Here is a 27,847-nt window from a genome sequence, read left to right on the forward strand (position 1 = left end):
GACATCAGAGCTGAAGTCGGGGAAGAATTCTGGTCGGCTATGTGTGCGCGGCGGGACAGGCAGGAAATAGAAGACAAGCCTACGCGGCTCGAGCTACATTTTGCTGAGAAAGTTGCTAAGATGGGCTGGGAGGCAAACGGGGAACATAAAAGGGGGAGGGAGTGTGTTTTGGACACAAGGCATGAACTTGGGAGAGAGGAAGGGAGGGAAAGAGATGCTGAGGTGAGGGAGGGAATGCATTTTTGGACACAGAAGGCATGAACTTGGGAGAGAGGAAGGGAGGGAATGGGTTTTTGGACACAGAAGGCATGGACTTGGGAGAGAGGAAGGGAGGGAAAGAGATGCTGAGGTGGGGGATGGAATGGTTTTTGGACACAGAAGGCATGGACTTGGGAGAGAGGAAGGGAGGGAAAGAGATGCTGAGGTGGGGGAAGGAATGGGTTTTTGGACACAGAAGGCATGGACTTGGGAGAGAGGAAGGGAGGGAAAGAGATGCTGAGGTGGGGGAGGGAATGGGTTTTTGGACACAGAAGGCAAGGACTTGGAAGAGAGGAAGGGAGGGAAAGAGATGGTTGTGTACACGGGGAATAGAAGAAAGGAGAATTTTTGGTCATAGGGAGGGAGGGAGGTACAGACAGTGGCATACCAAGGTGGGGGTGGGGGAGGTCTGCCCCGGGTTTATGCCCAAGGTGGTGCACAGCTGGCCACCCTCCAGTGTTCTCCCTAGGCTGGCAAACTGCGTCTCTTTAGCCACTTGAGTGCCACCGCCGCCATTGGGAACAGTCCGGTGCCAAGTTCTCCCTGCTTTTCCCTGTGGGGCCGACCAATTCTCGCCACCCGCGTCAATTCTGACGTCGGAGAGGACGTTCTGGGCCAGCCAATCGCTGCCTGGCTGGCCCAGAACGTCCTCTCCGACGTTAGAATTGACGTCGAGTGGCGAGAGTTGGTCGGCACCGTGGGGAAGAGAAGCAGGGCGAACTCGGCGCCGGCCTGTTCCCGATAGCGGCAGTGGCAGCCTATTCCCCAGTGGCGGTGGCAAAATTTTCCCAATAGTGATGGCATAGGGGAGGGCAAGGAGAAAGAAAGAAAGGGGGGGGGGACAGGGAGCCAGAAAAAAAAAAAGAAAGGGGGCTGGGTGAAACAAAGAAAAATGGGGCACGGAGAGAGAGAGAAAGACAGACATACAGAATGAAAGGGGGTATGGAGAGAGAGAAAAAGAAAGAAGGGGGCAGGGTGAAACAAAGAAAAAGTTTGGGGAGGGAATGAGGTCTGGAGGAGAGGAAGCATACAGGAGGTTGAAAGAAGGGAAGAAATATTGGATGCACAGTCAGAAGAATAAAGTGCAACCAGAGACTGATGAAATTACCAAAGGTAGGAAAATGATTTTATTTTCAATTTAGTGATCAAAATGTGTCCGTTTTGAGAATTTATATATGCTGTCTATATTTTGCACTATGGCCCCCTTTTACTAAACCGCAATAGCGTTTTTTAGCGCAGGGAGCCTATGAGCTTCAAGAGCAGCGTGGGGCATTCAGCGCAGGTCCCTGCGGTTTAGTAAAAAGGGAGGGGGAATATTTGTCTATTTTTATATAGTTGTTACTGAGATGACATTGCATAAAGTCATCTGCCTTGACCTCTTTGAAAGCCCGCTGAATATAAATGATAATTAACATTTTCTCTGCGTAGAGCGTGCTTTGTGTTTTTAAAATTTTATTGTTGGTAGATCATTTTGACTTGGCCACAAAGGTAAGGGGGAGGGAGGGGAGCTGCTGAAAGAGTCTACCTTGACGTGGTTGCAGGCTTACAAATCTTTTGGTCAAAGAGTGCGGCGACAGAGAAAAGTATGTGTGTATTCGGCCCATGGAAGAAAGGGGGGTCAGGGGGGGAAGGGGTGCATGGGGGGCCCAATAGGATTGCTCAGTAAGGGGCCCAGAAATTTCTGATGGCAGTCCTGAATAAGACAGTAGTGAGATAAGAACATAAGAACATAAGCAGTGCCTCCGCCGGGTCAGACCATAGGTCCATCCTGCCCGGCAGTCCGCTCCCGCGGCAGCCCAAACAGGTCACGACCTGTCTGAATCACCAGAAGGGGCTCCCTTGCCACCTTGGTTTCTCATTGAAGTCCTATCTTCCCATCGAAGTCCTAACCCTCCGGTCTTGCACATGCACGACCTGTTGGGTTTCTATACTTATTACCTGGTTAGCTTTCTATACTTGTGTTACATCCCAGCTCCTCCCTCAGTATACCACGATCCCTTTATCCCTCAGGAATCCGTCCAATCCCTGTTTGAATCCCTGTACCGTACTCTGCCTGATCACTTCCTCCAGTAGCGCATTCCAAGTGTCCACGACCCTTTGGGTGAAAAAAAACTTCCTTGCATTTGTTTTGAACCTATCTCCCTTCAGTTTCTCCGAATGCCCCCTCGTACTTGTTGTCCCCTTCAGTCTGAAGAATCTGTCCCTATCCACCCTCTCTATGCCCCTCATGATCTTGAAGGTCTCTATCATATCTCCCCTGAGCCTCCTTTTTTCCAGAGAGAAGAGCCCCAGCCTATCCAACCTCTCGGCGTATGGGCAGTGTTCCAGCCCTTTTACCAGTTTCGTTGCTTTCCTTTGGACTCTCTCAAGTACCGCCATGTCCTTCTTGAGGTGCGGCGACCAATACTGAACGCAGTATTCCAGATGTGGACGCACCATCGCTCGATACAATGGCATGATGACTTCCCGCGTCCTGGTTGTTATGCCCCTCTTTATGATGCCCAGCATCCTGTTGGCTTTTTTCGAGGCTGCTGCGCACTGTGCAGATGGCTTCAGTGATGCATCCACCAGCACACCCAAGTCTCTCTCAAGTCTGCTGTCTCCCAACAATGCCCCCCCCCAATCTGTAGTTGAACAACGGGTTCTTTTTCCCTATATGCATGACCTTGCATTTTTCCACGTTAAAGCGCATTTGCCATTTGTTTGCCCAGTCTTCCAGCTTGTCCAGGTCCCTTTGCAGGTCCTCACACTCCTCCCTGGACCTAACTCTGCCGCACAGATGTGAATGTATGAACTGAGGACCAAGTAGCAGCTTTACAGATTTCATCAATATGAGTGGAACGTAAAAAAGCAACTGAGGCTGCCATTGCTCGGACCTTGTGGGCTGTGACACGACTCCCCAGTTGCAGCCCAGCTTGAGCATAACAGAAGGCAATACAAGCCACCATCCAGGCAGAAATAGTTCTTTTGAATACAGGACACCCCAACTTATTAGGATCAAAGGAGATGAAAAGTTGAGATGTCCTATGTGGCTGAGTACGCTGTAAGTAGTAGGCCAAAGCTCGTTTACAGTCCAAAGTAGCCGTTTCTCCAGGGTGAGAATGAGGCTTAGGAAAAAACACTGGAACCACAATGGATTGATTGAGATGGAATTTAGTGATTACCTTTGGAAGGAACTTTGGATGAGTGTGAAGCACTGCTTTATCATGAAGAAACACTTAACAGTGGATCAGCCACAAGTGCTGGAATTTCATTTACTCTTAGAGCAGATGTAAGAGAGATGAGGAAAAACACTTTCCAAGTGAGATATTTAAGATGAGCCAAGGACATTGATTCAAAAGGAGACTCCATTAGTCTAGCAAGAACTACATTAAGATCCCAAACTACTGGAAGTAGTTTCAGAGGAGGTTTGATGTTGAAAAGTCCTTTCATAAATCTGGATATAAGAGGATGACCAGTGAGAGGTTTTCTGTCAACTGGTCTATGAAAAGCGTTGATAGCACTGCGATAAACTCTAATTGAAGTGGTCTTGAGGATTGACTTGGATAAATGTAGAAGGTAATCCAATACTGAAGATACAGAGGTGGATTTAGCATCATGATGATGAAGTGTACACCACGTGGAAAACTGCTTCCATGTGTGTTGATAACACTGTTGCTTAGACAGGTTTTTGATGCTTCCAAAATGAGTCTGATATGCTGGGTAAGATGAAGGTCCGCCGATGTCAGCTTGAGAGGTACCAAGCTGTCAGGTTGTGACCAGTCAGACTCTGTGACTGATGTGTTCCCAGCTAGAAACCCCAGGAGAGTCAGAGACAGGGCTAGGAAAGCTGTTCCCAAGCCCCGCAGAGCCCAGAAGCCTAGCTTCCAGGAGTACACTAGGGAGGATCTGACTGAAGATGAGTTTCTTTCTGACCATTCAGAAGCTGAGGACATGGAGACTCAGCCCAGCTCTGCTAGGTTTGTCCCCAAACCTGTGAATATTAGGTTTAGGCAAAATGCCCCTGTGAGAAAACCCTGCAGTTACCACAACATCCACAGGGGGAGCCCAAGAGAGCTTCAAAACAGTACAGGCACACTGAGAGCAGGGTTGGGCTCTCACACTGAAAAGCCAGCAGCTTGCTATCCAGAGTTAGAGAAGACTAGGAAGGGAAAAGATCCTCATTCCTGGGTTCAGCAGCCAGCCAGACCAGAGCAAGTAGATAGCCTGGAGCTGATGGAAGTAGGGAATGGAGCTCCTTGCCAGGAAGCTGAGGCCACACCTCAAGCGGAAGCAATGGAGGTTTGTGAACAAATACTTCCAGAATCTGAAGCAATGGAAATTGGTATTGCATGCAAGGCTGGTAACTGAAAAACTGCGTTTTCTTTTTTGTGAAGTTTTCCAACAAGCCACTGCTTTAAAAACTGAACTTTTTTTGTATGCTGTTTTGAAGTTTTTGTATGGACAATTATCAAGGCTTGTGTTGCAGCCTGCAGTTTAGTGAGAAAGAGTTTTTTTGTGTTTTTTTCCTTTTTGCTCACAGAACAGCTGAGGCCCAATGCAAGGCCCCAGGCGGGGGCAGGGCTCTTTAGCTGCAATGTTATAAAGGACTATGGCTGGTGCTTTCACAAGTTGTTTTGCTGGATAAATGTTTTGTTTTTTGAATTGCATTGCTTTTGGTTTGCTTTGGGACTGAGAACTGTTCTAAAGAAGGAGAAGTTTGTCAAGACTTCGGGTGGGAATATTTTAATGTGTTGAATATTTCTATGAAGACAAACTTGGCAGTTCTCCTGCCCCAGCTCAGGAGCAGTGAGCTGAGGGCCTCCTGAACTTTTCCTTTTTGCATTTGTGTGTTTGGTTGAAATAATGCAGTGAAAGTTATTACACTGTGCTCAGTGAAATTAGCTCTCTTTTGAGCAAGGCCCAATCCTAGGGTTGGAGAAAGGCCTAGGCCCAGAAAGCTGTGCTGCACTTGCTATAGCACAGGGACCTTGTATATCCTGATCTGCTGACCAGGATTTTCGCTTTGAGTTTTTCTTTTTTGTTTCTTGTTTGCCATTCTGATTTTGGTTGTGTGGAATAAAGAACCTGGATAGGAGTTTGACTAATTACCTGGTTTCCTTTTGACTACTTTGTTTGATATTTTGCCTGCTCCTTATTGAGCAGCACGCCAGTGCAGTTTTCCTGTGGTCCGCTTAGTCCAGGGCCTGGTGGCCACAAGGTGCAATGACTGAAGATTGGGATGCAGAAGAGATCCGTGACTCGGCATGAGAAGAGATGGACAAATCTGAAGAGGGATTGGTTCCTTGATACTGAGTTGAAGTAGAAAGGAAAATCAGGGTTGTGTGGGCCACCGAGGAGCTATGAGAATCATGGTGCCCTCCTCCTGTATGAGAGGGATTGGAGGAAACGCATAGAGAAACTTGTGCATCCTATCCAGTAGAAAAGCATCCGCTTCTAGCCATTGGGGAGAGTACTGCCTGGAGCAAAAATGGGGGTTGAGGGGGAATGCAAACAACTGAGAGAAAATGTGATGCAGAATTGCAGAGTAGAGGTCTGCACGGGAACGGGGATCGCGGGGATCCCGCGGGTCCCGCGGGGATCCCGCGGGTTCCCCCCCTGGCCCACGGGACTCCCACGGGGACGCCCCCTGGCCCACGGGACTCCCACGGGGATGCCCCCCTGACCCACGGGACTCCCACGGGGACGCCCCCTTGCCCACGGGACTCCCACGGGGATGAAAACAACCTACCTAAATTCTGGCGATGCAAGCATGCAGCTTACAAGTCTGGCGTCGCGTCGGGAAATAGCCATGTTGAGCAGTGAGCTCAGCACGTACACAGATGAAAGCCTTGCTTGCTGATTGGTCCGGCGGCCCCGCCCCACCGAGCCGCCGGACCAATCAGCAAGCAAGGCTTTCATCTGTGTACGTGCTGAGCTCACTGCTCAGCATGGCTATTTCCCGACGCGGGCATTAGGCTGTTTTTTGTCATTTCGGATGGGGGATAGCAGCGGCAGCAGCAGCCTGAAAAAGAAATCATCCTGGCCGGGTTCGGTGTCATGCTCCGGAGCTTCTACAGCCTTCCTATCTCCCTCTCCCTTCTACCTGCGGCTCTCTTCGGCAACTCAGCAGCAACGATCGACACAAGCTTCTGGCGTCGGGGCCTACCCTCTGCGAGTCCCGCTTGTTTCAACTTCCTTTTTCCACAAAGGTGGGACTCGTAGAGGGAAGGCCTCGATGTCGGCAGCTTGTCTTGATCACCGCTGCTGACGAGTTGCTTAAGAGAGCCGCGGAGCAGGGGGGTGTTGCCAGGTGCAGGTAGAAGGGAGAGGGCCAGATGCAGGACTCGTGGGTGAGGGAGCAGAAGAGAGAGGGGAGAGAAACAAAAGGAAATATTTCATACTGGGCTGGGCCGGAGTGGAGAGAGGGTGGAAAGATTCTGGCTACAGGGTGCAGTAACAAAGGAAAAGGGGGGAAAGCTGAAAATGGAGATAGTGACACAAAGAAGAGAAAGGGTAAGCAGGACCTTCTGAATAAGGATAGAGATACAGAGGGGACATGAAGAGGAGGTGAAATAGAGACATAGAAGTAATGCTGAAAAAGTGTGTGTGGGGGGGGGAGATAAAGACATTGAAAGGGCAAATGGTGAATATGGGGTAAAGACAAGGACAGAGACAAATGAAGATTCTGAAAAAGTGGTGAGATAGGGATATAGGTGAGATGGACACAAAGAAGGGTGATGCTGGAAAATAGGTGGAATGGTAATTCTGACAGACACAGAAGGGAAATGCTGGATCAAGGAGAGATGGGGCTCAGGCTGGATGGAATGAGGAGAAATGCCTTGTTGGCCCGGAACTTCCTCTCCTACGTCAGAATTGACGTCAGGGAGCGGAATGCTGGTCAGCGCGACGCTTCTGCAGGGAAAGCTTGGGACAGCGGTGGCTTGGGGACTATTCCCCGATGGCGGTGGCAGCAAACCGAGTGGCTTGGGGGAGGGCACGGAGAAAGAAAGAAAGGGGGCAGACAGAGAGACAGAAAGAAGGGGGAACAGGGAGACAGAAAGAAAAAGTTGGGGGAGAGAATGAGGTCTGGAGGAGAGGAAACATACAGGAGGCTGAAAGAAAGGAAGAAAGATTGGATGCACAGTCAGAAGAAGAAAGTGCAACCAGAGACTCATGAAATCACCAAACAGCAAAGATAGGAAAAATGATTTTATTTTCAATTTAGTGATCAAAATGTGTCTGTTTTGAGAATTTATATCTGCTGTCTATATTTTGCACTATGGCTCCCTTTTACTAAACCGCAATATTGTTTTTTAGCGCAGGGAGCCTATGAGCATTGAGAGCAGCGCGAGGCATTCAGCGTAACTCCCTGTGCTAAAACCTACTATTGTGGTTTAGTAAAAAGGGAGGGGGTGTATTTGTCTATTTTTGTATTTTGTTACCGAGGTGACATTGCATAGAGTCATCTGCCTTGGGAAATGTATATGGCAGATATCTTTGTTTTGTGTTCAAAAGAAAAGGAAATGCATTTCTGGTTTTATTTCTACAGTGTTGAAGTACTTGTTGGCCCTTGCTGTGACTGGTGGGGATCCCCAAGCACCGCCAGCAGAGGACCTCCTCTAGAGATGGTCAGAACTCCCCTCCACCAAGCGCAGCAGTTGCTGGCAGCATCCATGAGCCACTGAGGTGCCAGCATCTGTGACTCAGGGACGCTACTGCTGCCTGCCAAGCTTGGCAAAAGGGACCCCAGGCCAACTGCAAAGGAAGTCCTCAGCTGACAGTTTGTGGGTTCTCATCAGCTGAGTATTTATATTTTATATTTACATTAGAGGTTCTGGTAGAAACCCATTTACAAAGTATGTATTCTTCCCAATTAATATTTCCAAATTAATAGTCTCTTTGCTTATTTGTAAATGGGTCTCTACCAGAGCCTTTAATTCAGTAGCATAATTAAATAAAATAACTATTTCTGAAGTTTATAGGGAAGGATGGTGACGGAGGGGATTCCTCGCGGGGACGGGTGGGGACGGAGGGGATTCCTCGCGGGGACGGGTGGGGACGGAGGGGATTCCTCGCGGGGACGGGTGGGGACGGAGGGATTCCTCACGGGGACGGGTGGGGACGGAGGGATTCCTCACGGGGACGGGTGGGGACGGGTGGGGACGGGTGGGATTTCTGTCCCCGCGCAACTCTCTATTGCAGAGTTGAGCATCCACTCGTGTGGCTAAAGAAACCTGCTGAGTTTGTTTGCATGAGAATTCTTTTCTCCTTAAATGTATATTGCTTTCAGGAATACATTGTGAACAATCACCCAGGTCCAAATCTTTTGGGCCTCCTGACAAAGGCAGAGAGAGCCTGTGTCACCTTGCTTGTTTATAGAATACATTGCGACCTGATTATCTGTGTGGATAAGAAGGACGTGGTTGGTGATGATGTGCTGAAAAACTTCGAGAACATTGTAGATCGCAAGGAGTTCCAACAGACTGATATGGTAAAGGCGGTCCTGGGCAGACCAGTGACCTTGAGTGCGAAGACAATCCAGATGAGCCCCTCAAGCATAGGTGGATGAGTCTGTTGTCAGAACCTTCTGATGTGGTGTGTAGAACAACCACTCTCTGGAAAGATTAGAAGAGTTCATCCACTGCAGAGATTGTTAAAGTGAAGGAGTGACGGTAATGTGTTGAGACAGTGGATCGAGAGCTTTGAATTGAGACCACTGACATGCAAGAGTTCATTGAGGTCTCCTGAGATGAAGTCTCACAAATGGAGTAATATGCACAGTGAAAGCCATGTGACCCAGTAGTACCATCATTTTCCTGGCCAAGAGTGATGGCAGGTGAGAAGTCTGAGTGCAAAGCTGAATCAAATTTTCTAGTCTTTGCTGAGGGAGAAACACTCTGAGATGAATGATGTTTATCAGAGCTCTGATAAATTGCAAATTCTAATAGGGCTGAAGTTGGGATTTGAAAAAATTGATTTCAAAACCCAACTACTGAAGGAAGAGAATTATTAAGCGAGTCGCTCCTTTGAGAGGTAGAATCCTTGATCAGCCAGAATAGGGGAACACCTGGAGACTCTGAGTCCGCAATGCCCCTGCCACTACTACCAGGCACTTGGTAAATACTCTGCGAGAGGATACAAGGCCAAAAGGTAGAATCTTGTATTGATAATGGTGCTGTGCCACCTGAAATCTGAGGTATTTCCTGGAGGTTGGATTCACTGGAATGTATGTATAAGCCTCTTTGAGATCTAGAGAGCAAAGCCAGTTGTTGTGATCTAAGAGGGGATATAAAGTTGCCAGGGACAACATCCAAAACATTTCCTTCACTAGAAACCTGTTGAGGCCCCTGAGGTCTAAGATTGGAGGCAGACCTCCCGTCTTCTTTGGGATGAGAAAATACTGGGAGTAAAACCCCCGGTTTCTTTGCGCAGGTGGAACCTCCTCTACAGCATTGAGAAGGAGGTTTTCTATGTCCCGAAGAAGAGACATCTGCTGAAGGTTGAAAGAAGACTATTTTAGCGGATGATCTGGAGGCATATTGATGAAGTGAAGAGAATATCCCTCTCGAATGACTTTTAGCACCCAGAGGTCTGTAGTTATCAGTTTCCAACGGGGAAATACAGCTGGAGCCAACCTCCAATTGGTTGAGGAAGAGGCTGAGAAATAGGAATAATGACTAGGCTCTCTAGAAGCCCATCAAACAGACTGAGCAGGCTTTTGAGGAGCTGCTAAGATTTCTGAGGGCAATGTTTTTGCTTTTTCTGCTGCGGTCTAGGAAGAGCAGCTGGTTTTGAAGAAAAACGCCTTTGATATGAAGAAGGTGGCTTACAAAATTTAGAAGTTGAAGGCTTAGGCTTAGATTTAACCAAAGTATCCCAATGCTTCTCATGATCAGTAAGCTTTTGTGTGGTATTTTCAATAGAGTCACCAATGAAAACAAAAACTGTGGATACAGATGTTCTGGAGATAATTTATTAAACACTGGCATATAAAACCATGAAAATTCAATTTAAAAAGTACAATGATAAAAAAATACTGTGATAAAAATCCAACTGGACCCTACAAGGTCCATGTTTCGGCGAACACGCCTTCCTCAGGGGTCCAATGGTTTGCAAACTCACATATAAAGAATTGGACTGAAAACAGTCTATTGTCTTTAAACATGTGAGCAAAGAACACCGCAGATAAGCTGAAATAGCAAAAACATGCTAGGGAGTCATCAAACAGCTCATCCCCCAAACAGGGAATGTTTGCTAATCTGTCCTGAAGACTGATATCCATATCTGAGACTTGTAGCCATGCAAGATGTCTCACTGCTACTTACATAGCTGATGCTCTGTCTAGAAGATAATTCAAATAGATCATAAGCAGATCTTCCCATATATCTTCTAGCTAGGGCAAGGATGTGAGAGAGATGATGAAATTCCTACAAATGTTGTGGAAGAATGTATCTATCAAAAGAAGGCAATTTCTTAACAAGGAGCTCCCCGACGCTACAACCCACTGAGCCAGTTGGAAGGCTCAACAGGACAGTTTGAACTTCTACCTGCCTTTCTCCAGTAGCAGTTGGGAAGACTTCATCAACACTACAACCCGTTGAGCCAGCTGGAAGGCTCAGTGGGACAGTCTGAATTTCTATCTGCCTTTCTCCGATAGCAGTCACTAGGACTTCATCAGCTATGGGAGAACACTCCGCCCCTCCCCAACACTACAACACTCCAAACCACTTAAGACACAACCCTAATGGTGCACAGCCATTCGACGCACTGTCTAAGATGCATGTCAAAGATGCACTAATGAGCACCTTAGCGAATCGACCGAGAAGCAACCAAACTACCACAACTTCAACCCCAACTAACCTACATACAACCTACAATTTGGTTTCATACAATCACACTACCAGTCACACTTACTTTCAAAATGTTAACTACACCACAAAAACACACACAAGCTATATTACTGATTGCCCTGATCCTAGCCAACCGAAAGACAACAGCAAACAACATCTTCCCAATACCAACTATATCAAATACCAATGGAATTCTCCACCCATCCAGACGAATCACAACAGACAGATACACAAACTACCAGACCTACACCTACTACCCTAACACACAAATAACATGAAGACCGACTAACCCCAAGACCAAAACGCACTCTCACCAAAGATCGCTCATCTACCCGAAAACAACTCACAGCGAACCAACAAATTTTACCAATCTCACATGTGCATACTTAAACTAGAGAGCTGAACGGGGTCGATGGGAATCTTGCGGGTTCCCCCTTCAGGTCACGGGGATCCCTTGGGGATGCCTAAGGTCGCGGGGATCCTGTGGGGTTCGATACAACTCGAGCCACGAGGCTCATCTTCTTTTTCCTACCTGCCTTGTCGCACCACACATATTCGACCTGAAGTCTTCCCCGATGTCAGCGCTAACGTCGGAGGAAGGGCTTAAGCAAAGCCCTCCCTCCCTCCGACGTCAGCACTGACATCGGGGAAGACTTCCAATTGGCTATGTGGCTGGGGCAGTGCAGGCAGGAAATAGAAGACGAGCCTCGCGGCTCGAGCTCCATTTGGCTGAGAAAGTTGCTAAGGTAATTTGCTTGCAGATGAGGGTTGGGAGACAAACATGGAACACAAAAGGGGGGAGGGAGTGCATTTTTGGACACAAAGATATGAACTTTGGAAAGAAGAAGGGAGGGAAAGAGATGCTGAGGTGGAAGAGGGAATGCGTTTTTGGACACAGAAGATATGAACTTTGGAAAGAAGAAGGGAGGGAAAGAGATGCTGAGGTGGGGGAGGGAATGCGTTTTTGGACACAGAAGATATGAACTTTGGAAAGAAGAAGGGAGGGAAAGAGATGCTGAGGTGGGGGAGGGAATGCGTTTTTGGACACAGAAGATATGAACTTTGGAAAGAAGAAGGGAGGGAAAGAGATGCTGAGGTGGGGGAGGGAATGCGTTTTTAGACACAGAAGGTATGAACTTTGGAGAGAAGAAGGGAGGGAAAGAGATGCTGAGGTGGGGGAGGGAATGCGTTTTTGGACACAGAAGGCATGATCTTGGAAGAGAAGAAGGGAGGGAAAGAGATGCTGAGGTGGGGGAGGGAATGCGTTTTTGGACACAGAAGGCATGATCTTGGAAGAGAAGAAGGGAGGGAAAGAGATGCTGAGGTGGGGGAGGGAATGCGTTTTTGGACACAGAAGGCATGATCTTGGAAGAGAAGAAGGGAGGGAAAGAGATGCTGAGGTGGGGGAGGGAATGCGTTTTTGGACACAGAAGGCATGATCTTGGAAGAGAAGAAGGGAGGGAAAGAGATGCTGAGGTGGGGGAGGGAATGCGTTTTTGGACACAGAAGGCATGATCTTGGAAGAGAAGAAGGGAGGGAAAGAGATGCTGAGGTGGGGAAGGGAATGCGTTTTTGGACACAGAAGGCATGAACTTGGGAGAGAAGAAGGGAGGGAAAGAGATGCTGAGATGCTGACGTCGGAGGGAGGGTTTAAGCAAAGCCGTCCCTCCGACGTCAGCGCTGACATCGGAGAAGGCTTCCGGTCGGCTATGTGTGCTGCGGCATGGCAGGCAGGAAATAGAAGACGAGCCTCGTGGCTCGCGCTCCATTAGGCTGAGAAAGTGCTAAGGTAATTTGCTTGCAGATGAGGGCTGGGAGACAAATGCGAAACACAAAAGGGGGAGGGAGTGCGTTTTTGGATAAAAGGCATGAATTTGGGAAAGAGGAAGGGAGGGAAAGAGATGCTGAGGTGGGGGAGGGAATGGGTTTTTGGACACAGAAGGCATGAACTTGGGAGAGAAGAAGGGAGGGAAAGAGATGCTGAGGTGGGGGAGGGAATACGTTTTTGGACACAGAAGGCATGAACTTGGGAGAGAAAGAGATGCTAAGGTGGTGGAGGGAATGCGTTTTTGGACACAGAAGGCATGAACTTGGGAGAGAGGAAGGGAGGGAAAGAGATGGTTGTGTATATGGGAAATGGAAGAAAGGAGATTTTTTTGGTCATAGGGAGGGAGTGAGGTATAGATGAGAGGGAGAAATATTGTGGTGGAAAGGGAACAGTGGGACAGATTGAAATGGATGCAAGAGGGAGGAATGTTGGACATAGTGGTGAAGGGAATGGAGGGAGAGATGTGGCATGGTGCTGGAGAGGGGTGATAGAAGGAGAAATGTTGGGCATGGGAGTCGGGACTGGTGGGCAGGGTTGAAAGATGAGAAAGGGATAAATGCTGGACCATGGTAGGAGGAACCAAAGGACAGCAACAGAAGAATTTACAGAAGATGGGAAAGCGGAAAAAAGAAACTGGGACCAACTTTATGTAAAAATAAGTTTCCAGACAACAAAGGTAAAAAATGGAATTTATTGACTAAAATATGTTAGCTTTGGGAAATGTATATAGCAGATGTCTTTGCATTGTGTTCAAAAGAAAAGGAAATGCATTTCTGTTTTTATTTCTACAGTGTTGAAGTACTTGCATACCTTTGCTGTGACTGGTGGGGATCCCCAAGCACCGCCAGCAGAGGACCTCCTCTAGAGACGGCCAGAATTCCCCTCCACCAAGCACAGCAGTCGCTGGCAACATCCATGAGCCACTGAGGTGCCAGCATCTGTGACTCAGGGACGCTACTGCTGCCTGCCAAGCTTGGCAAAAGGGACCCCCGGCCAACTGCAAAGGAAGCCCTCAGCTGACAGCTTGGGGGTTCTCATCAGCTGAGTATTTATATTTTATATTTACATTAGAGGCTCTGGTAGAAACCTGTTTACAAAGTATGTATTCTTCCCAATTAATATTTCCAAATTAATAGTCTCTTTGCTTATTTCTCTTTTCCCAGCATATACAGTTCCTTCCGATTATTAATCCCCAAATGCATTACTCTGCATTTCTTTGCATTGAATTTTAGTTGCCAGGCATTAGACCATTCCTCTAACTTTTGCAGATCCTTTTTCATATTTTCCACTCCCTCTTCGGTGTCTACTCTGTTACAAATCTTGGTATCATCTGCAAAAAGGCACATTTTTTCTTCTAACCCTTCAGCAATGTCACTCACAAACATATTGAACAGGATCGGCCCCATCACTGAACCCTGAGGGACTCCACTACTCACCTTTCCTTCCTCCGAGCGACTTCCATTAACCACCACCCTCTGGCGTCTGTCGGACTAAAAACTGGCTTGGATTGTCTATAAAAGTTGATTGACCAAATGAATCTGTAATTAGTGATAAGCAATTATGAATATACGCATAAATCTTTTCCCATCCCTTCTCACTTAATTCAGCCCCCAACCATCGCTTACATACCTGCAAATGAGAAGTCCTCTAGAGAACCATAAACTTGGGTTTCCGCCTTATTAGTGTAAATCATGTTTTATTGATGCACAATCAGCAAATATGCAATACAAAACGTGAGTACAACAAGGTCAAAATCACCAAAAGTACATCAAAACAATTTTTCAAAATAAGCCCCCCCCCCCGTCCTAAACCCTACCCACTCCCGAGTGCAAACACCCACCCTGGAAGCCTCCCCCCCTAACCCCTACCCATATCCCTAAACCAGCAAAGAAAGCAGAGAGACTTCTAAGCAAGCTGTGTTCTTAGGCCGCTCAGCAAGCACTAAACAAGACCTTATCCCAGCCACCCCCCCACAGAATCGATCCCCACCCTACCTGACTAACACCACATTCACTTGTCTATTCATACCAACCATCCACACTCAGCCAAATAGCATACCAGCCATCCTGGGGAAGCATCTGAGGGCACACGGTATCATCAGCTAAAACGAGTTTAAGACCAGACTTCTGGCCCTAATGGAAAGCGATTGAATATAGGAGTCCCAGGTTTGCAGGAAAACTTTCTTCTGCTTGAAGGATAAGCGGGCATGGCGCTGCTCCAAGAGCATCAAATTATGAGAGCGATTCCTCCAAGCCCAGTAAACAGGTGCGGTCGCTTGCATCCAGACACTAAGTATGATTTTCTTTCCTATAACAGCAGCCTTCCGGATCAACATCCGATGTCCCCGAGCAGACACCCTCAAAGATTCATAGCGATCCAAAAGCAAGCCCGCTGGCGACATCGGAAGAGATTGTCCAAAAAGCCGTTCCAGGAAGCAGAGTATGGCCCTCCAAAAACTTTTTACACGAGGGCAACCCCAAAATGCACAAAAAAAATGAATTGTATCCCTGGTGACAATTAGGGCAGGTGGGGGAAGAAACACCCCCAGCTTTGTATACCCGCTCTTGGGGAAAATATGCTCGATAGATCACTCGAAATTGGCATTCCCTCAGTTTGGCGCTGATAGAAATCGAGGAAATACGATTAATAAGGGAAGGGAAATTCAAAGACTCGACAGGTATGCCCAAATCTCTCCCCCAGCAATGCCCCAAAGCCTCATAAGACTTTCGAGGAGAGAGACACCGTAAAGCGCCATGCAACGCAGACACCGTCAGGCTGCTAGCATGAAACTAGGCAAAAAAGAGACGAAAATGGTGGCCCAAATGAAACCATAGGCCCGGGCGAGCCAAGGACGCCACAAAATGCAGAATTTGTTTATAGGCGAATAAACCACCCATCCCCAAGGAATGGAGTATGGAAAGAGCTCCCCAAGATTTCATAGCCCCCCTCAGCGTCCAATAAATGTTCAAGAAGAAGCAAACCCTCTCCAAACCATCTCATAAAGATGGGGTTATCGCTTCCAGTAAGGAACTGCGGATTACCCCGAATAGACAACTGATCTGAAACTTGAGGGTCCCCCCCCCCAGCAACCCAACCAAGGCCCTCCAGCAAAAGCGCCAAGACCGAAGAACACTTGACCGAAAGGCGGGGGGGGGGAAGGCGGATGGGTGGGTTTCCGCTTTCTTATGAAATATTGGAACAAACGCTCCCAAATCCTAAATTTAGATAACCATATTGCATGGTCATTTAAATCCCAACACCAGTATGCCCGTATGGAAAGGGACTGTATTCTAGACAGGACTAAGAAGGATCCAAAATATGGATGTCAAACATAAGAATAGTCTTACTGGGTCAGACCAATGGTCCATCAAGCCCAGTAACCCGTTCTCACGATGGTCAATCCAGGTCACTAATACTTGCTTGAGTACCGTTCAGGGAAAACAGTACAGAAAATTGAATAAATAAATAATGGAGGAAAGGAGAGATGCTACATGGAAAGAAATAGAGAGGTTTGACCCAGGGCACAAGGCAAGGAAACAAACAAATGTTGGATATGACAGTGGTAGGTAGAAAAAACACAGTTACTTACCATAACAGGTGTAATCCAGGGACAGTAGGCAGATATTCTCTACATGTGGGTGAAGTCATCCACGGAGCCCTGTCGCAGACAGCTTTTCAAGCAAACTTGATTGAAGTTCTTTGAAGTTTGCTAGTGCTGCACCTCGCATGCGCGTGTGCCTTCCCGCTCAAGCTAGGGGGCACGTCTCCTCAGCGTGGCCTCAGTTCAGATAGCTAGCAAAGAAGCCAACCAGGGGAGATGGGTGGGTTGCGAGAATATCTGCCTGCTGTCCCTGGATAACACCTGTTAAGATAAGTAACTGTGCTTTATCCCAGGACAAGTAGGCAGTATATTCTCTACATGTAGGTGACCTCCAAGCTAACCAGAATGGGATGGTGGGAGAATTGGCAATTTAGGAGAACAGATTTTGCAAAATAGACTGGCCAAATTGGCCGTCTCACCTGGAAAAGGCATCCAGATAGTAGTGAGAGGTGAAGGTATGAACCAAGGAGCAAGTGGCAGCCTTGCAGATCTCCTCAATAGGAGTGGACCTGAGGAAAGCGACAGATACCGCCATCGCTCTGACTTTATGCCCCATGACCCAACCCTGCAGAGGGAGACCAGCCTGAGCGTAGCAGAAAGAAATACAAGCAGCCAACCAATTAGATACAAGTTTACAAGTTTACAAGTTTATTAATTTTTCTTGATTAATCGCTTTCTCTAATTCAAAGCGATGTACAAATCAAATTTAGTTAAAAGATAACAAACAAACATACAAAACAAACTGTTGGGAATCACAATGCTTACAAAGGTTTAAACTTATTATACTACATTGGGTAAAAATAGGTTAAGAAATACATTCGTCAAATAAAAGATTAAACATAGGAAAACACATTAGGAGAAACAATAAATAAAAATCAAGAGTTAAAAGCGTCATTAAAAAGAAATGTTTTTAATAATGATTTAAATTTTACCAAATCTTGCTCGTTCCGTATAAAAATTGGAAGAGCATTCCAGGTTTGAGGGGCTGTTATGGAAAATATAAATTGCCGCCTGGTATTAATCAATTTCAATGAAGGTACTGTTAATAGGTTTTGATCAATTGATCTTAATGTTCTAATTGGATGGTAAGGTATTAAAAGTTTATGAATAAAAGCAGGTGTCTTATATAGTAGTGTGGTGCGCTTGGATACAGGACGCTCCAATCGACTCGGATCAAAAGATATGAAGAGTTGAGGAGCCGCCGATGAGCCCAAGTGCGTTGCTGGTAGAATGCCAACGCCCTCTTACAGTCAAGAGTGTGGAGCGCCACAGGAAGAACAATGGATTGATTGAGGTGGAAATCCGAAACCACATTAGGCAAGAACTTAGGATGGGTACGAATGACCGCCTTGTCATGATGAAAAACAGTAAAAGGCGGGTCCGCAACCAGAGCTTGCAGCTCACTGGCTCTGCGAGCAGACGTGAGGGCAATCAGAAATACCACCTTCCACGTGAGATACTTCAGATGAACCTTATCGATGGGTTTGAAGGGAGGTTTCATCAATTGAGCCAGAACCACATTAAGATTCCAAACCACCGGGGGAGGCTTGAGTGGAGGATGGACATTGAAAAGACCCTTCATAAACCTGGAAACCACCGGATGGACAGAGCAGTTTCCCATCAAGCGGCTGATGAAAAGCAGCAATCGCACTGAGGTGGATTCAAATAGACGTTGATTTGAGACCAGATCGAGGAGCAGGAGCCAGCACTAAGAGAGAAACGAGCAGGGAGTAGAGAGAGAGAGAAAGAGAGCCAGCTGTAGGGAGATAAGAGCAGGGAGCAGAGAAAGAAAGGAAAAGCAGAGAGAGATCCAGGGGCAGAGGCGAGAGTAAGCACCGCCTACCCCCTCCAAGTCATCATCCGAGCTCTCCTTTAAAAGGGGAGGAGCCAACGCCGCATAGTTGTTTGGCGCGTGGCAAAGGCGCTCGCCTTAGCAAGAGCGCCTTTGCGAAGAGCCTCAAGAAGGGCAGAGTCACCACACCCAAGGACACAAAGGAAGGGCAATCAAGGTAAGGAAGCCAACAAACAACCAAACAAGTGCACATACATACGTAACAACAGCAGGACACACTCAAACTGCTATCCTAAGTTTAGGAACACCAACCAACACAGAACACCACAACACTAGCCGACACTAGACAAACGTGGCACATTAGGAGTAGATACAGGGGAAAACATATAACTAGAGAATAAAGAAGTAGCAAACAGCAGGCACAGAAGAGAACACACACACTCACACAAGCAAAAAAGGAACCAGTGAAAGAAAAGAGATTACTCCAAAAATGCGGACAGCAATGGAAGCAGAGGGAATCCAGAAAATGAGCTTTCCAGTGTTCTGCACAGTCTGTCATATGTATGATTACCTCCCCTCGGGGAGGCAGTCATACGTATGCGGTCGGTGTCAGGAGCTGAAAAGCTTGAAGAGGGAAGTCAGGCAACTGAAAGACAGGATTCATGAACTGAAACATAAGAACATAAGAATTGCCACTGCTGAGTCAGACCAGTGGTCCGTCATGCCCAGCAGTCCGCTCACGCGGCGGCCCTCTGGTCTAACACCAGGTCCCTTACTGAGACTAGTCCTACCAGCGCACGTTCTTGTTCAGCAGAAACTTGTCTAACTTTGTCTTGAATCCTAGGAGGGTGTTTTCCCCTATAACAGCCTCTGGAAGAGCGTTCCAGCTTTCTACCACTCTCTGGGTGAAGAAGAACTTCCTTACGTTTGTACGGAATCTATCCCCTTTCAACTTTAGAGAGTGCCTTCTTGTTCTCCCTACCTTGGAGAGGGTGAAAAACCTGTCCTTATCTACTAAGTCTATCCCCTTCAGTATCTTGAATGTTTCGATAATGTCCCCTCTCAATCTTCTCTGTTCGAGGGAGAAGAGGCCCAGTTTCTCTAATCTTTCACTGTATAGCAACTCCTCCATCCCCTTAACCATCTTAGTCGCTCTTCTCTGGACCCTTTCGAGTAGTACCATGTCCTTCTTCATGTACGGCGACCAGTGCTGGACGCAGTACTCCAGGTGAGGGCGTACCATGGCTGGTACGGCGGCATGATAACCTTCTCTGATCTGTTCGTGCCCCCCTTCTTTATCATTCCTAGCATTCTGTTTGCCCTTTTTGCTGCCGCCGCACATTGTGTGGATGGCTTCATCGACTTGTCGATCAGAATTCCCAAGTCCCTTTCCTGGGAGGTCTCTCCAAGTACCGCCCCGGACATCCTGTATTCGTGCATGAGATTTTTATTACCGACATGCATCACTTTACACTTAACCATGTTGAACCTCATCTGCCATGTCGATATCCATTCCTCGAGCTTGATTATGTCACGTTGCAGATCTTCGCAATCCCCCTGCGACTTTACTACTCTGAATAACTTCGTATCATCCGCAAATTTAATCACCTTGCTCGTCGTACCAATGTCCAGATCATTTATAAAGATGTTAAAGAGCACGGGTCCAAGCACCAATCCCTGCGGCACTCCACTGGTGATGCTCTTCCAGTCCAAGTATTGTCCATTTACCCCCACTCTCTGTTTCCTATGCTCCAGCCAGTTTTTAATCCAGGTATTTTACCCTCAATTCCATGGCTTGCAATTTTCCGAAGTAGTCGTTCATGCGGAACCTTGTCGAACACCTTCTGAAAATCCAGATATACAATGTCGACCGGATCGCCCTTGTCTATCTGTCTGTTTACTCCCTCAAAGAAGTGCAGCAAGTTCGTCAAACACAATTTGCCTTTGCTAAAACTGTACTGACTGGTCCTCATCAGCCCGTGTCCGTCAAGGTGATCAATGATGCTGTCCTTTATCAGTGACTCTACCATCTTTCCCGGTACCTAGGTCAGACTCACCGGTCTGTAGTTCCCCGGATCTCCCCTCGAACCTTTCTTGAAGATCGGTGTAACATTTGCCACCTTCCAGTCTTCCGGAATCTTTCCCGATTTGATCGACAGATTGGCTATTATTTGAAGCAGTTCAGCTATGGTCCCTTTCAGTTCCTTGATGACCCTCAGATGCATGCCATCCGTTCCCGGGGATTTATCACTCTTAAGCCTATCAATCTGCCTACATACCTCCTCTAGACTGACCGTCAATCCTGTCAGCTTTCCGTCTTCGTTTCCAGCATGCTGTGTACATCTTCTTCGGTAAATACAGATGCTAAAAATGTGTTCAGTTTGTCAGCGATTGCTTTGTCCTCCTTTAGCGCTCCCTTCATTCCATGGTCATCCAATGGTCCCACCACTTCCTTTGCAGGTCGTTTCCCCTTAATATATCGAAAGAACGGCTTGAAGTTCTTCGCCTCCTTGGCTATTTTTTCCTAGTTGTCTCTTTTGGCCCCTTTTACCGCCTTATGGCACCTGCATTGATGTTGTTTGTGCTTGTTCCAGTTTTCATCCGTTTCTGACCTTTTCCATTCCTTAAATGAAGTTTACTTGTCTCTGATCGCTTCCTTCACCTCTACAGTGAGCCACGCCGGTTCTTTGTTCTTTTTCCTCTTGGATTCCTTGTTGATACGCGGTATATATAGATTTTGCGCCTCGGTGACTGTGTCCTTAAAAAGGGACCAAGCTTGCTCTAGCGTTTTTACAGTGCTTATCCTCTTCTTAATGTTCTTCCCTACCATGAGTCTCATCCCTTCGTAATTCCCTTTTCGGAAGTTCAGTGCTGTGGCGGTCATTTTGGACTGATGTTTCTCCCCTGCGTTCAGATCAAAGCGGATCATATTATGATCGCTGCTTCCCAGCGTCCCTTCTACTTCTACATCTTGTGCTGGTTCTCACAGGCCATTTAGAATTAAGTCCAGAATTGCATTTCCTCTAGTATTTTCCTTGACAAGTTGTTCCAGGAAGCAATCGCTTATAGCATCCAAGAACTTGGTCTCTCTAATGCAGCCGGAGGTGCCTAGGTTCCAGTCTATTCCCAGATAGTTGAAGTCACTCATGATAACTGTGTTGCCTCCCTTGCAGTTGCGTTTAATCTCGTTTGTCATTTCTCCATCAATTTCTTTGGACTGCCCTGGGGGTCGGTAGTAGATGCCGATCTTCGTTTACAGGCCATTTGTTCCTGGAATTTTGACCCATAGAGACTAACTTATCCGTAAGTTGTGGCGTGTTCTCTCCAGCAGATTCCATTTCCTCTTTGACATATATGGCAATGCCCCCACCTTTTTGAGCCACTCTGTCTCTGCGGTATAGTTTGTATCCCGGTAGCAGTGTCCCAGACGTTTTCCTCAGTCCACCATGTTTCCGTGATGCCTATGTCAACGTTATCTTTTTGTGCTATGGCTTCTAATTCACCCATCTTATTTGTAAGGCTCCTTGCGTTTGCGTACATACACTTGAGTTTGCAACTTTTTCCTTTCTTGCATTTCCTTCCCTCTTGTGTCCTTTTCGATCTCTCTTGCCTGTAATCCGGTGAGTCTTTCCCTCTATCTTCTTGCACGGTATCCTCTACATCACAGAAGACCCACTCAGGACAGCGGAGGACTTCACGAGAGGGAGACACATTGAGAGAGCTCAAGGAATTAATTGAGGAGGCCTACAGGAGGAGGGTGGTAGAACACGAATATCAGAGGAAAGATGAAGACACACCAACATGGAAGGGAGAACAAATGGAAGATGACTCCAATGAAGATGCCTACAGAGGAAACCCGTAGGAAAGGGAGAAATGGTCTAGTCGATGCCCAGAAAAAGAAGCAGCGAAGCACTCCGAGGACATAGACCTGTGACCGGAGCGAAAACTGAAGAAGGGAAAGTCCGTGATCCTAGTGGGAGACTCAATCCTCAGGCAAGTGGACAGCCACATAGCAGGTGAGAGAGAGGATAGACTGGTGACCTGCCTCCCAGGAGCGAGAACAAAGGACATCGTGGACAAAATAGGAAAGATCCTAGAAGGAGCAGAGACGGAAGAGACTGCAGTAATGATCCATATCGGGACAAATGATGTTAGCAGGAGGGACTATAGCAGAAGTGCACTGATAGAACAGTTCAAGATTCTGGGAAGGAAATTGAAAATGAGGACTCAAAGGATAGCGTTTTCAGAGATCCTACCAGTACCGATGGCAGATATGAAGAGGCAGACGGAACTACAATCAATAAATGCATGGATGAGGAGATGGTGTGAGGAAGAGGGGTTCCACTTCATGAGGAACAGGACAACGTTTTCAAGAGCAAGCTCTTCAGGAGAGATGGACTGCACCTGAGCATGGCGGGAACTAGACTTCTGGCAAACAACATCAGGAAAGGAATAGAACAGGCTTAACTAAGAAGAAGGGGAAAGCCGACAGTCGACCAAGCGTCGACGATTTGGGAAAAGGTATCCCGTGAAGATACTACGTGGGAAAAATGCTGGGAAGAAACAACGGGCAAAACACAGGAGCAGATTTAGCCAGAGGAGGAGGATAAGAGGATTGTAGCACAGGAGAAGAAAATAAAGATCGAAGCTCAAGGAAAGGAAATGAAGACAAAAAATTACCAGGACTTAAATTGCATATATACTAATGAAAGCAGTCTAAGGAACAAAATGGGGGAACTAGAAGTCATGGCCAAAACTGAGAACCTAGATAGACATCATTGGGGTCTCCGAAACATGGTGGCATGAAGAAAACAAATGGGACATAGCATTGCCTACGTGGGAAAAATGCTGGGAAGAAACAACGGGCAAAACACAGGAGCAGATTGAGCCAGAGGAGGAGGATAAGAGGACTGTAGCACAGGAGAAGAAAATAAAGATCGAAGCTCAAGGAAAGGAAACGAAGACAAAAAATTACCAGGACTTAAATTGCATATATACTAATGCAAGCAGTCTAAGGAACAAAATGGGGGAACTAGAAGTCATGGCCAAAACTGAGAACCTAGATAAGACATCATTGGGGTCTCCGAAACATGGTGGCATGAAGAAAACAAATGGGACATAGCATTGCCGGGGTACAAACTCTATCGTGAGGACAGGTCAGGGCAGAAAGGAGGAGGAATAACTCTATACATAAACGAAAGCATACACTCGACCAGAGTGGACACAGCAGCAACGACCAACAAATTGGAATCGCTATGGGTTAAAATACCTGGAAGGAAAGGGCTCGAGATAAAGATGGGCCTGTACTATCATCCACCTGGGCAAAACGAAACTACCGATGAAGAAATGGAAGCCGAGATGAAAGGGGAATGCAAAAACGGTAACACGATCATTATGGAAGATTTCAACTATCCCGGGATAGACTGGAGTCTTGGAAACTCAAAATGCACTAGGGAGTACCGGATTCTTGGAGGCTATACAGGACTGCTTCATGGATCAGCTTGTCAGAGAACTGACGAGAGGAAATGCCACTCTGGATCTAATCCTTAATGGCTAAGAGGACCTGCAAAGGAAGTGGAAGTAGTGGGACCGTTGGGAACAGCGATCATAACATGATCAAATTCAAAATTGAAGTAGGAATACCGAAGGGAAAGAGAACCACAGCGACAACTTTTAACTTCAAGAAAGGAAACTATGAAGCAATGAGGGTAATGGTAAGGAAGAAACTTAGGAATAGCACAAAGAAATGGCAGACTGTAGAGCAAGCCTGGTCTCTATTCAAGGACACGGTGAGCGAGGCGCAAAATCGGTATATCCCCAGATTCAGAAAAGGGTGCAAAAAAGACCCGGAGTGTATAACTAAAGAAGTGAAGAAAGCAATAGGTGATAAGAAGAATTCATTCAAGAAATGGAAAAAGGGCAAAACTGAGAACTGGAAAGAACACAGGAAGTATCAAAAAGAATGTCACCTCATGGTTAGAAAAGCCAAAAGAGAATATGAAGAGAGGCTAGCCAGGGAAGCACGAAATTTCAAACCGTTCTTCAGATATGTTAAAGGTAAGCAGCCGGCTAGGCAGGAGGTGGGAACGCTCTATGACAGAGACAGGAAGGGAGTGGTGAAGGAGGAGAAAGAAGTGGCGGAAAGACTAAACGTGTTCTTTTCGTCAATATTTACAAAAGAAGACACATCCAACATACCAGAACCTGAACAAATCTTCAAAGGAGACCAAGCAGAAAAATTAACATCCATGGAAGTAAGCCTTGAGGACATTTACAGGCAGATAGAAAAATTAAAAACTGACAAATAGCCAGGCCCGGACGGAATCCACCCTAGAGTATTGAAGGAACTAAAGGAGGAAATAGCGGAACTACTATAGCAGGTTTGTATCTAACCCTGAAAACAGGCGTGATCCCGCCCATCTTTAAAAAGGGATCGAGAGGTGACCCAGGGAACTACAGACAGGTAAGTCTGACATCGGTTCCAGGGAAAATGGCAGAAGCACTAATAAAAGATAGCATCGAGGAGCATCTAGAGGCATAAACTTATGATAACAAGCCAACATGGCTTCTGCTAGGGAAGATCGTGCCTGATGAACTTATTGCACTTCTTTGAAGGAATTAACAAACGGATGGACAAAGGGGACCCCATAGACATTGTATACTTAAACTACCAAAAAGCCTTTGACAAGATACCCCATGAACGCCTACTTTGGAAACTAAAGAACCATGGAGTAGAAGGAGACGTACACAGATGGATCAGGAATTGGTTGGCGGACAGGAAGCATAGGATAGGAGTGAAGGGCCAATACTTGGACTGGAAGAAGGTCACGAGTGGTGTTCCACAGGGGTCAGTGCTTGGACCGCTGCTATTCAATGTATTTATAAATAATTTAGAAACAGGGACGAAGAGCAAAGTAATAAAATTTGCAGATGACACCAAGCTATTTAATGGGGCTAGGACTAAAGAGGACCTCGAAGATTTACAAAGGGACCTGAACAAACTAGGGGAGTGGGCAACAAAATGGCAGATGAAGTTCAATGTAGAGAAATGTAAAGTCCTACACGTAGGAAACAGAAACCGAGGTACAGCTACTCGATAGGAGGGCTGTTATTGAGTGAGAGTACCCAAGAAAGGGACTTGGGGGTAATAGTTGACATGACAATGAAGCCGTCTGCACAATGCGCAGCAGCCGCTAAGAAAGCGAATAGAATGCTAGGAATAATCAAGAAGGGTATTACAAGCAGAACAAAATAAGTTATCCTGCCATTGTATCGGGCGATGGTGCACCCGCAACTGGAGTACTGCGTCCAATATTAGTCGCCCTAGCTAAAGAAGGATATGGCGATACTCGAGAGGGTTCAGAAGAGAGCTACGCGTTTGATAAAAGGTATGGAAAACCTTTCATATGCTGAAAGATTAGAGAGACTGGGGCTTTTTTCGCTGGAGAAGCGGAGACTTAGAGGGGATATGATAGAGACTTACAAGATCACGAAGGGTATAGAAAAAGTGGAGATGGACAGATTCTTCAAACTTTCGACAACTACAAAAACGAGAGGGCATTTGGAAAAATTAAAAGAGGACAGATTCAGAACCAATGCTAGGAAGTTCTTCTTCACCCAATCATAATAATAATAATAATAGTTTATATACCGCAGGACCGTGAAGTTCTATGCGGTTTACAATGATTAGAAATGTTACAGATTGAGTGAATAAACAAAGTACAGACTTAATGATTGATAGTTCTTGCGATCATTTGTTGAGGACTAAGATTGATTAGATTTGATTAGATTGGTTTCTTAAGTATTTCAGGAACAGATGTGTTTTAGGCGTTTCCTGAATTCTCCATAGGTAGAAGGCACGAGTAATTGTTCAAGGTCTTTACCCAATAATGCTGCTTGATGTGCGAGATGATGTTGGTGATGACTTTTAAATTTACAGCCTCTAACCGGTGGAGAAACAAAGTTTGGGTGTGAGCTTCGCTTGTGTCTGTTGGTTGTGAAAGAGAAAAGGTCTGTTATGAATTTAGGGGCTAAGCCATAGAGTACCTTGAAGCAAAAACAACCAAACTTGAATTTCACACGTGCCTCCACCGGCAGCCAGTGTAAGAGTCGATAGGAAGGTGTCCTGTGATCAAACTTCTTCATTCCATAAAGTAGTCTAACTGCTGCATTTTAAACTAGTTGCAATCGCCGCATATACTTCTGGGGGAGTGCCAAGTAGGCGATGTTTCAGTAATCGAGTTGACTCAGTATAAAGGATTGTACTAGAATTCGAAATGATGAGGCATCGAAGTAAGCTCTGATGGACCGAAGCTTCCAGAGGGTGAGAAAGATTTTTCTGATCAAGGAGTCTACCTGGTCTTTCATGGTCAGGTTCTGGTCCAGTGTTACTCCCAATATCTTCATAGTGGGATAACTAAGGTTATTGATGCATACTGGGGCTTTAGTGTCAAGTGGGTATGGCGATGCTATGAAAAATTTTGTTTTCTCTGAGTTTAGTTTTAGTCTGAATTCAGTCATCCATTGCTCCATCAGATTTAGTACTTCTGTTGCTTTGGGGGTGACTTTTGAGACAGAGTTGGTGAATGGGATAATTATCGTGAAGTCGTCAGCATAGCTAAATAGTTTTATCCCCAACTGGGACAGTTGTGCACCCAATGAGGACATGCAAACATTGAAGAGCAAAGGGGACAGCCATGATCCTTGTGGTATGCCAGATGGATTGCGCCATATATCTGAGAGATCGTGATTAAAATGGACTTGGTAGGTGCGTGATATAAGGAAACCTCGGAACCAGTTCAGAACTTCTCCTCTGATTCCGATTGCGTCTAGGCATTGTAACAGTTTTCCATGGTCCACCAAATCAAAAGCAGAACTCATATCAAATTGCATGATTAGGGCATTGAGGCCCTTACTGAATAAGGCCCTTTCTGAATAAGTAACGCAAGTTGTCCAGAATGCCACAATTACTATTTCAATGCTAAATAGAGGCCTAAAACCAGATTGAGTTTCGTGCAGAAGAGAAAATTGGTCGAGATATTCCATTAGTTGGGTATGTACCAATCGTTCCATGATTTTTACCATAAATGGAATAGATGCTACTGGTCTATAGTTGGTTATTGATGTTGCTGATTCTTTACAATTTTGGGGGATTGGGGTTATTATAATATGACCATTGTTGATGAGGAATTTTCCATTGTTTAGGTTATTTGTTAGATAATTCAATAGGGATAGTTTAAAGCCTAATGGAGCTGCTTTCATAATCTCTGGGGGACATGAGTCCAGGACACAGTATGATTTAGAGAATTTGTTATATAATTTGATGTATTTATTCCAATCTGAGTTGTGGAAGGAGCACTAGATTATGTTCGCTGGTATTTTATTTCTTTGTATGTCAGTTGATTGATGTTCGTATGCAGCAATTGTCAAGTTCTTAGGTTTTTGATTTTTGAGTCGAAATGTTGTGCTAGTTCATTTGCTGAAGGTAGTTTGATATTATGCATGGGTTGAGTGTGGCGTGTGGTGTCAAATAAATT

The 27,847-nt window shown here is 46.2% G+C and overlaps 1 protein-coding gene across 10 annotated transcripts in view; it reads right to left on the reverse strand.

The window, feature by feature from the left end:
- UBE2F (ubiquitin conjugating enzyme E2 F (putative)) overlaps positions 1-27,847 on the reverse strand; it is a 625,415-nt gene that overhangs the window by 555,823 nt on the left and 41,745 nt on the right. The window contains exons 2-3 of one of the 10 annotated variants that reach the window (XM_033944354.1): positions 14,548-14,593; positions 14,355-14,456 (exon numbers count right to left, since the gene is read on the reverse strand). The exons of 8 other annotated variants lie outside the window; for them this stretch is intronic. The gene's annotated coding sequence lies outside the window, so the exon portion shown is untranslated. The remainder of the gene's footprint in view (positions 1-14,354; positions 14,457-14,547; positions 14,594-27,847) is intronic. One more of the 10 variants, XM_033944356.1, reaches the window with a different exon arrangement.

Source organism: Geotrypetes seraphini, chromosome 5 (assembly GCF_902459505.1).
Source record: "Geotrypetes seraphini chromosome 5, aGeoSer1.1, whole genome shotgun sequence".
NCBI classification, from domain to species: domain Eukaryota; kingdom Metazoa; phylum Chordata; class Amphibia; order Gymnophiona; family Dermophiidae; genus Geotrypetes; species Geotrypetes seraphini.